The following is an 11,354-nucleotide window of genomic DNA, read 5'->3' on the forward strand; positions in this document are numbered from 1 at the left end:
GAATAATACAAAAAAAAAAGACATTCAAAACATCAGGTACAAAATTCTAACAAATGTAACATTTATGTTTCAAAATGATGAGAAATTAGACTAAACTATTGTAATAAACTTAACCACTTCATCTTAAAAAAAAAAAAAAAAAACCCTTTGATGCATGCAAATAATTTTTTCATAAAATACAAAATTTTTTATACTATTCTCAAAATTATATTTTTAATGAGGAAGCATATGATAGTTAAAATCGCTTACTGCCCATTATAGGTACACATGGGTAAAAATATGCTCATGCATTTACAAATGTTTCTGCAATTGTTCTTTATAAATAAAGTCTTTTAAGAAAGGAACTTTAACAACATATCTCAATCTATGCATTTCTTCTCTCAATCTGTAGTTTCAGAACTGGCAGGTACAACAGAATTATAATGTGCACCAAGTCCATATATATGCTTATGATAACTAAAACAATAAACATGTTATTAACTTGTTGTTAATGCTTACATTTATTTCAAACAAAAAAATTTCAAATAATAAATCAATAAAAATACTATACTTAGAAATGCTTCTTTAAAAAAAAGCTGTGCAACAAATTAAACAAAAAAGGAAACAAACAAAGGGACTAATAAAAGGATTCAACTGTAGAAAATGAATTGATAGATATATCTGGCTACATAACCCTTAAAAGTTAAGTTGATAAATGAATATGTCATACTCTATCTTTTGATGCTGAACCATACTTGCCAACCTTCGAAGAAAAAAAAAACAGGAGATTCCACTAGAGGTATATAGGTATTTCACTAGCGACATATCATAACAGAATGATTAGATTATGTTTTTTAATAACATAAATACTAAATTTAAAGTGAAATGGGGATTTTTCGCAGACGTAAGCTAATTGGTAGTAGCAAGAAAAATATACTGAAAAGGAAAAACAAAATAATGAGTGAATTTGCTTAAAGTTTCGTACATTCCCCAGTCTCTACCAAAAAAAAGTAGCTACAAACACTTAATTACTAGAATCCGAAAAAAAAAAAAAAAATCAATATATAATGAAAATAAAATGTAAAATAAGTAGGTATAGGGTAGCACATGTTAAAATAACTTCACTCTTTCAAAATAATTGAAATATTTTCAAGATGCAAGAAGATGGAAATCTGCTGCAATTTTCGGCAAAGCACGTGCTTCGTTGAACATGCAATGTGGAAAGCTTCCAAAAAACTATTTTTTACTAAATGAGTTATTACTTGGAAAAATTCTTATTCCCCGACATTGGTAGAATAGAAAAGGGCGCCATCTACTGAGAAGAAAGTGAAACTTTTTGATGATTGACTGAAAAAACTGCAAAAACGGGAGAAAATCGTAAAAAAACGGGAAATCGGGAGATGGAAGCAAAAAACGGGAGTCTCCCGTTAAAAACAGTAGAGTTGGCAAGTATACTAAACTAAATTATTACTTAACCACTGGAAAGAGATTCACAGCTACAGATACCAAAACTACAACTCACTGCAAAGATCTAGCTCCATATCCATTTTTCACATAAAAGCATAGAAATTGAAAAGCCATGGGCCATGCACATCATTTTAATTCCTGTGATGCTTTCAAGCTGAAGCAAACAACATATTGTATGCTGTTTGAGATTTAAGACAAGAGGGTGTTAACAGTTGCAGCACAACTATCCATTCAAGCAAAGTTCTCTTGGATGATCATCAGAAAAATAAATTGTCATACATGATATAAACGAAGTTTATAGAAACTGCATCATTTGAGAAAAAATGAATAGCAGGTTCAATTTCAAAATCACTTTACAGACAACTGACAGCAGCATTTGTTGGTCAAAATGTGGGGACTTCAACTACATACACTTTACTGATTACTTTCTATTCAAGTGAAAAAATGTATGTATACACTAAATTTTTAGTTGGTAATATTGGAAAGAAATCAATAGGGTAAATTCCTCAAATATGTTATTACCTGCTAATATGGGGTGCCTTTGTTTTTTATACATGCATCTGACATCTACTGAAAATGTTGAAACTAATTGCCTGAGAGTCTGATGCTTTGAGTTGCAACCAGAAACAGTGATCTGAGTGGCAGTTGTGGAAGTTATTAATATTTGCATATTTCAGAGTTCTGAATTTTTTTTACAGTGCTACAATAATCAAGTTGCACTGTTTTTATAAATTGAAAATCAAAATTGTATAAGCAATTATTACTTCTGTATTAACATTAAGTATACATGATTTTTCAGTCTCTATTCAATTTTAAGCCTGAATAATTAACACGTGCAATTAAGAATGATAATTGAACTGGAAAAGTGCAAACTACAGCGTAGGGCGCAATATAAAGCAGAATACCCAATATGGGGAGAAGCAAATTTCGTTTTCTTTAAAAGGAAGAATTGAGAAGTAAAAGTGATGATGAAAATTTAAAAAAATGAAGATTAAATGATGCTATGCATGGCAACTGAGCAGAGTCTTTTTTAAATGTTCAGGGAATTGAACATTGAGTTTGGTTTCAAAAATGCCTCAAAAAAGCTCATATAGACTGCATTGATAGTTAAAAAAAAAAAAAAAACATCACTTGTTTCAAGTATAAATAATTGACTAAAAAATGCATAAAGTTGCTTTTAAGTGTAATTTGTATGGTATAATCTCATATAAACAAAAATGTTCTGCAACTTTTTTACAGATTGAAATTTACAGCTACAATTATTTGTTGAAGCATTTAAACTTAAATGATGCTAATCTCAGAATCCAGAATTTCACAATCAATACTTTAATTTTTTCTTTAATCATATTGGTTATATATAACAAAAGCAAAAGTTACCCCATGTTCAGTGCTTTAAAGTGCTATTATTTTTCATTCGTGTCTCAGAATCATGCAAAAGTTATGCAATCAAAAATAAGGAAATAGGAGTTATAGCAGAAGAGAGAGAACATATCTGGCTTCAAAAAACATATTACCTTATAATTAATCTAGAATTCTTCATTTCTTCCCCAATAATAACACTAGGTCCAGTTGCCTGAATTATCTCAATAGGAGAACCACAGATATTAGAAAGTGCTTGTATCTACATGCAAAAGTCAAACACAATGTACTTTATATAGATAATTTCATGGCAAGTGTAAATATAATAATTCAATACTTGTAAACAGCTAAATGCATTAAAGATATTTTATTTGTTGTTGTATCTTATAGCATCATTTACACTATACAAAAAATTGGTGTAATTTTTAACCTCATTTACAGTAGATCTCCAACAATACGAATCAGTTGAGACCCCATTTGGATGATCCATAATTTGAAAAGAATTGGACTTTCTGTTTAAAAGGGTCGTTAAAGGGGTGGGGGGAGGGTTAAAATTTTATTTAATTACTGTATGTATGTTTAATCACTTAATGCATTTGCTCGGTGCCTGAGGGGGGGCGAAGGTTAAATGGCAAATTTAAACAGGCCAGTGTCTCACACGGCCAACTTTTATCACGCATTATTTTATTTCTAATGCCTGTTTGAGATCTGTTTTGATAAAAATGGATAGGGTACATTATATATAAACTTATTTACCATAAATGGCATCACTTAAACAGTATTTTCTAGCATAAAATACATGGTGCATTTTGATGACTAACCGTAAGCTTGTTCTGAATACTTTGTTATAAAGGAGTTGTGTGGTGTGGAAAAAGTGATCTATAAATTTTTATTCAATGTTCAGCCATTCTTATGCTTGTAAGTATAGCAACTTGATTTAGTTTCATTTTGATATTTTGAAATTCAAAATAAACATGTATTCAAACTACACTGGTGTCCAAAAGTTAAGCATAATTGTTATTTATGTGAGTAATATGAGAAATATACATCGAAATAGGGGGAAACGTGATATGCGAGTGCAACACGGTTACAAAATAAGGAAACTACTCAAAAAAACGGTAATATTTACTTTTATCATCCCAAAAATAGTTCAAATGAAAATTAGGCATATGAGGAGTTTACTCTTTCTACAAAAATTTTTCTTTAAAAGATGATGCTGAAGTTCAATAGTAAGTATGGCCACCTCTGACTGCCAGGCACGCTGCACAACGATTACTCATGCTTTCTATGAGGTGATGGATGAGTTGTGGGCTTAAACAGTTCCAAGCATGCTGGAGAGCTCTTTTTAGCTCCGGAGCGGAGCTTGGCGGGGGCGAACGGGCTGCAAGTTGTCTCCCGAGCCTATCCCAGACATGCTCGATAGGGTTCAGATCAGGGGAGTTCGCAGGCCACGTCATTCACTGGATATTTTCTGATTCGAGGAAGTCATCGACCACAGCTGTTCGGTGACATGGCGCGTTATCGTCCATGAATATGAACTCAGGACCAACAGCACCTCGAAACAAGTGAACATAAGGCTCAAGAACCTTGTCTCTGTATCTTTGACCAGTTACTGAGCCTGTCTCAAAAATATGAAGGTCGGTGCGGCCATCCAACATAATGCCCGCCCACACCATTACTCCTGCTGACGCAAAGTGATGTCTTTCTCTTATGTTTTGCGCTTGGAAACGAGTCCCCTTTTCTCTCCAGATTGTTACCTGACGAGAATCACTCTGTAGAGTAAAGTGAGACTCATCACTGAACATCACATTAGCCCACTGTACCAGACTCCAATGCCGATGTTGCAAGCTCCAGTTTAAACGAGCGCGTTTATACGCTGATGTGAGAGGAATGCAAACTGCTGGTCTTTTGGCATACAGACTGACATGATTGAGTCTCCTGTAAACAGTTTGCCTCGAAATTGTTATTCCTGTGACCGGCACTGAGCGCCGAACCCAGTTCTCTGGCACAGCTGTCCCTATGACGTCTGTGCAGAAATTGCCAGAAAACGATCTTGGCTTGCGGTTGTGACTCTTGGTCGACCTGGTACTGGTCGGCGGGTAACATCTCTCGTATTTGAAAACCTCTGCCACAGTCTCGAGATTACACACTGAGGCACATTAAGAATACGAGACACTTCAGTTTGTGATCGTCCAGATTCTAGCATTCCAACGATTCTTCCTTTCGCAAACATGTCCAATTGGCGTCTTTGTGCCATTATTAGTTCTGTTTCACCAGATCCAATGTTTCTTAAGACAGCAATTGCATGAAACGCGCCTGAACTCTCTAAAGCGTGCGAGCTGTTTTATCCGCATTCCGAAACGCGCACCTAATTCGCGCATTACACCATCGACTATACTATTTTGCATAAACATATTGTTTCTTCTTCAACCAATGAATCTCCATAAGTAACTTTATATAATTTTACGAAAATTTACAGATTTTTCTCGCATTTTATGAATTATGCTTAACTTTTGGACACCAGTGTATTTACACTTTGTATATTTTTTCTTAACAACTTTTACTTTGCCACCCTAAAGATCCTCCTTCCCCACACAACTAAAATAATTTTAAAGAAAAACTCACACTATACTATGCCTATATGGGTGATTTTCTCAACATATGAACTTTTGCCAGTGAGAAGTAAGAAAAATTCATCTCGAAACGAATTGATATTTACTTATTTTTACATAAAGACAAGACTGATTGATATTTACATAAGGGAACAAATTAATGATCAGCAATGAAAAAAAAAATAAAATAAACTAAAATTTAAAGAGTTTAAAATTAAAGTTGCATGGAAAATGTAATTACAGTTCCCTTAACTTAAATACTTCAAAAACTTATAAAGATGATTCTAAACTTTTATTTAATTAATTAATAATGAAAAAGAAAGGAAATACATCATTAAAAATAATTTTTCATAAAAATGTTAATAAATCTTTAAAAAAAAAAGATTATGTTAGAATTTTGAAGAAATATTTCTATTTTCACAAGAATTTTTACTTTTTCACATTACAAACATTTATGTATCACTCATGCTTTTTTATTGCCTGAAGTAGGACAACATTTTAAAAATACACACTTAGTATTTTTAAGTAAAAATAATATTTGTTAGTTCAAATGCAATTTTTGGATTCAATGACAGATTATGTAAAGGGAGAAAAATGAAGCGAACAGGAAATAACACATAGAAAGTGAATGTATATCGAGGGGCGTTAGGTGAAACAGGATTTTTAATGCACAAAGATAAACTTTGATTTCTCAAAAAATGCTCTTAAAATAGTCAAATTTAAATAATTTTTCTGTTACATTTCCTTGGTAAAGAGCTCCCTTCAAAAAGTATTCTTCAAAAAAAAAAAACTGTCTATTAGTTCACAATTTATATGTTGCTCAAGCCATTTGCATAAATAAGAAATTGTTACTGATATATTTGCCCTTTATGTCTGGGATTTTAAGGTTTGACTATTAGTTATAACATATTCGAATATAATGATCCATTGTGTATCATATTAAGTAGCAACTTTATAAAGTTTACCTGCATTCAAAAAATCATGAATTGTAAATCACAATTAAAAGGAAAAGTTTAAAATTCCAGAAATAAAGAGCAAATGTATTGCGTAAAACATCACACCACTGCAAATGGATTGAGCACTGAGCAATATGTCTTTTTTGATAGGATGGGTCATTCTGTCAGCAAAATTTTATTTTTGCTAGAAAAGTGGCAAAAACTAGGGAAAACCTACGAAAACTAAAAAATTGCCAGTTATAAAAAGTTACAAAAAAGAACAACATAATTTCGTACGTAATTTAATTGAAACTTGAATCGAAGAAGACAATTAAGACTTAACTAGGTTTTTCATTAATAAATTTATAATTAAAACAATTTGAAGTAATGTTAGGGGAAATAGGTAATGTTATAAAACTTGACTATTGTAATGCAATGTTTAAAAAAAAAATGTCCTGCTGTACAGAATTCAATTGAATTTAAATGTGCTTGAACGATTTCATGAGTAATTTTCAATAACAAAAATATTATTTAGCATGAGTTATGCATTTTTTCATAGTTTTGTTTCACACCACATATTATCATAGTTTACTTCTTCTATTTTTTTTACTCTGATGGAATTGCAAAATTTGCATTACTTATCTGCCAAAAATTGACTAAAAGATAAGTATTTCTCATTTAATAATTTAAACCAAAATCAGTGAGTTATTTTATTATTATTTACTGCTTTATTCTATAACTGCACGATTGAAATGGACAGCAGGATTTTCTAATGGACATTCTCCAAAAGAATGACTGTTTAAACTTTGAAACAAGGGGGCATTTAACTGAGCACAATACCTTGGCTTCAGTCTCCAAAATACCAAGTTTTTTAAGCAAACATTTCCCTCCATCTGCTTGGATATTTTTTCTAAAAACTGATTCTGTAGCTCAACAATTCTGAACAAAACACATCAACAGATGGAAGCACCAATCCACCTCTAGTTTTGAAGGAAATTAAAGACTTAAAAAATTAGGAATCAGTGGTAATAACATCATCAGCATATAACAAGTACTTTAGAGTCTGCGAGAGCTTTCTGGAAACAAACCCTGCAATATCATGCACTATGTGCTCAGCAAATGTAGTCAAAGATTCGGGATCAAAGATGTAATCATGATAAGAAATAATGAATAGAAAACATTCACCATTAAACGTAGCATTACACTACTATTTCTGAGCAAACACCACTATTAAAGCCCTTTAAAGCCGGATGTTTTTGGTAGATTTTTTGCCGTGCGAGTTAAAACCGATTATGGTTTTGGCTACAAGTTTCCACGCGATGGGCGTCTCCCCTTCTTTCTATCCTCATTGGTTAGCACAAGCCGCTGAAGGCAGGGAGGTTGAGCTGGGTGCCGAAAGTGGCTAGTAAGTTGCCAAATAATGAAATTAATATTTAGTTGAAAGATATGGAATTGGGACACAAAGGTTAAAGCATTGAGAAAATAACCCATACATTTATTTTCTGCTGAAAAAAAAATATTTTTTCTTTTTGGTTAGTTTTTTTGACAAGCATTTCTGTGTTAAGGGGTTAAAAGAGGAGAGAAAAAACACTTTCAAAGAAAAGTAGCTTTTTATTAATATTAGGATTGACAACATTTTTACATTTTAAACATATTTTCAAGTGCTACACATTAAAAGCCAATAATGTAACTGCCCTACACATATCTGACAACATCTACTGGAAAGAAATCCAGCAGATGATTGAGACACACAGCAAATATCACATTTTTCATTATTATTTAGGGAAAAATAGAACCTTTTTAATATCAATCCAAGTTCAATTAAATGTGAGTTCCTTACATTCAATACATAATCCAGAAATGCTCAAAATGAAGGTACCCCCCCCCCCCAAAAAAAAAAAAAAAAAACTAGTTGAGATGGCAGGTATGCCTTTGTGTGACTCATCATCCCAATAAAATTAGCACTACACCTACACTAGCTTGGAAGAGGAGAAGACAATAGTGCATCTAGACAAAATCATTATTTTGCAAATTGCAGTATGTTAACCTCTTTTTTTCTGAAACCTTCTCTCCGAAAAGCAAATTTGGATAATTGGAAATTTGGAGTGTTGAAGTTTGGGTAATTGGAGTTTCGAAATCAATAAACTTTAGTTAGTCATAAAGTTTCAAACAACCATACGAAGTTATTACGTAATAAAGCATATTCATTTCAAATGAGTAAAAGGTATGAGAAGACTGAAACTTTCACTGTTTTTTAAAACTATCTCCCCAGGGGTTGGAGTGGGGATTTGGGAAAAAATTAGGACATGATTTTAGTAAAATTTTAGGACAACAAATATCATTATTTCCAGTTTTTGCTATGTTGTTGTTGTTAATTTAGTTGCACACTGCACCCACTTCCCTTCCGAAGAAAGCTACAGCTTTTTTTTTCTTCCTTAAATGAAAATCAAGAGTGAATCATAAGTTTGTTTTAACACACAATATGCATGTATTGTAAATAGTTTCTAAAAACACACACAGTTCCAACATTTTACAGCAGTATTTATTCTTTACATAAGATTGAACGAAATAATTGTGCATGAATCTTGCATATCAAACATTCTTGGGCATAAATTGAGACCACTAGAGAATCAACCGCTAATTTTGAACTCTAGCACCCCCCCCCTTTTCCAATTTAAATTTCACAAAACATCATCATTCAAGGGGAAATATTTCTTTTAAATTAAAACTTTCAACATCAGGCTGATGTTCACTTTTATAAGCAGACTGTTTCGCGAAGCGGAAAAAGGCTTAAATATTGAGTAAAAATAAATCTAAAAACAAAAGACTGAAAAATAATATAATAAAACAATAAAACTAGCTACAAATTAAAAACTAAATAAATCTAGTAAGTGGTTAGGAGATGGAGATTGTTTCAATTACAATAGACATATGTTACCAACATTGCGTTTTGTGAATTTCTACAAACTCTTAGCCACTTACAGAAAATGGTACTGAAAATTAATACTGCAAAGTAATTTATTGCTCACAAAATGTATTTAAACCAAAAGAAAAAGAATGGTAATCGCAATAACTGAAGGAAATATAATGCAGAAGTCATGACAGTAGCTCTGATGGTAATTAAACAGAAATATTTAATCATGTGATGTTTTCTGCCCTCTTGCACATCCTATGATACTATAAGAATTAATTTAATTAAGGATTAAAAGATATGGTAATTGTAACATAATGTAGCAGTCTTTTATTGTAACATTGTATTAAATAAGATAGATATGACTTTATATTCCCTTTATCTACAGATACTAACTCATTGATGGTTTTGGGCGTCTTATCACGCCCTATTGAGCATGTTTCAAAAGCATTTTACTTATTTTTCTGATGCTAAATGTTGTTTATCAAGCAGTCAGAGGCGCAGGGCAGTAGCTAGTCATCGATAGATGGTAGCGCACTTGATTTACATGGCAAGTTACTTCAAAAAAAAAAAATTCACGGGGAAGAATTTCACACATCTCACTCATGACCTAGAACTGTCCCCAGAGAGTTAAAACCAAATATATACTTATAAAGTGAAACATCGCACAAAATGTTAGCGTTAACTAAATTCAAAAGTATACTACATAATAGGCTAAAACATTTAAATTTATATTGACTAACATTGGTTTCAAACAGTGATTTTAAATATACATTTGATTTTTCAAGAAAATGTTTCCCTAATAACAATTTAAAAAAAAGTTAAATCACAAGCAAAAAAGAACGATGTTGTTTAGAAGAAACCAAATTGTAACTCACTTCAACATGACCACCCCACACAGAAGTATTTGCTACATCCTCACAATACTTAATATATTCATCTACAAATAGAAAAATTTGAAATATGTAAAAGATATCTAAATAACACTAAACAGCATAAAATATTTAAATATTTCATCATTATTTTAGCATACATTTACAGGCTGTGCAAAGCTTGATAATTATTTAAATACCATGTATAAATGTATAGGCTGCTACTCTACAGACAAACAAGTCAGTCCTTTATTGCTCATTCATTTCCTTAGAATTTTTAACTTCTTTAGCTATAACCCATACTGTTAAAATTAGTGCACATGTGTCTCTCTAAAGCCTCATGTCCTTGAGAACAACCACAAAGAGTTGAGAGTCAAACAAGGTACCAAAAAATTTGAAATTTTATAAGGAACCTATTTCGTCAGATATCATCTTTGTATGACTTCAAATAAGAGTGATACTAATTAAAATATCAGTCAATATTCCTTCACTAACTTACGAGTTAAGTTGTCATAAAATGTTCAGTTGTTGCAACATATCACATAGTCAGAGCAGTTCAAAGGAGGCAAGGCGAGGCAAAGCTCCTGAAGTACGTTGGGTTTCTAAGTCCCTCTTGCCAAAAGTAATGATGTTTTGCAATGCACTTAAACTATTTTTCTATCTCATACATACCAGTTGCATGTGTACAAATAAAGTTTAGCTTCATATTTTTCTCCCTTATTTTTTGGGCTCAATTAATAATTCTTATTCATTTTAATTTTGAAGGTAATAGAAATTTTTTTCATTTATTCATGTTTAAAATGCATGTAGGAAAGAAGTTTTTTTTTTTTTTTTCATATTCAAAAAGTAAAACCATCCTATCTTTGAAAACTTGCAACTATGCACCAAATTTATTATAGCTAAACTAGTAGGCCCCCTGCTTGGTTTACTTACCTACTCCTCTCGCCTTCTATAACAGTTTGTAAAACAATGAAGGGTAGAGGACGTACAATTTCAAGATATTTTTTGAGCAGTAAAATAATCCACTATTTTAAAAGCTCCACAGGTCACAATTTTAACAGATTTCCAATCAGTCTAAACATTACCATTCTTTAATCCTTCTTTGCAAAAAACCCAGGTTGTGACCGCCTTGTTTAGTGGTAAGAGCACTCTGACTGCGGATGAGGAGGTTGTGGGTTCAAATCCCAGGCTTGGATGTATTTTCTCTCTTCTGTCCTTG

At 32.0% G+C, this 11,354-nt stretch overlaps 1 long non-coding RNA gene across 1 annotated transcript; it reads right to left on the bottom strand.

The window, feature by feature from the left end:
- Positions 1–227: 227 nt before the first annotated feature.
- LOC129231290 (uncharacterized) lies at positions 228–10,192 on the bottom strand. Its single transcript, XR_008581234.1, has 3 exons — positions 10,142–10,192; positions 2,961–3,067; positions 228–456 (listed from the first exon to the last, which is right to left on the bottom strand). It is a non-coding gene; the product is annotated as an uncharacterized LOC129231290 (long non-coding RNA).
- Positions 10,193–11,354: the final 1,162 nt, after the last annotated feature.

Source organism: Uloborus diversus, chromosome 10 (assembly GCF_026930045.1).
Source record: "Uloborus diversus isolate 005 chromosome 10, Udiv.v.3.1, whole genome shotgun sequence".
In the NCBI taxonomy this organism is placed as follows: domain Eukaryota; kingdom Metazoa; phylum Arthropoda; class Arachnida; order Araneae; family Uloboridae; genus Uloborus; species Uloborus diversus.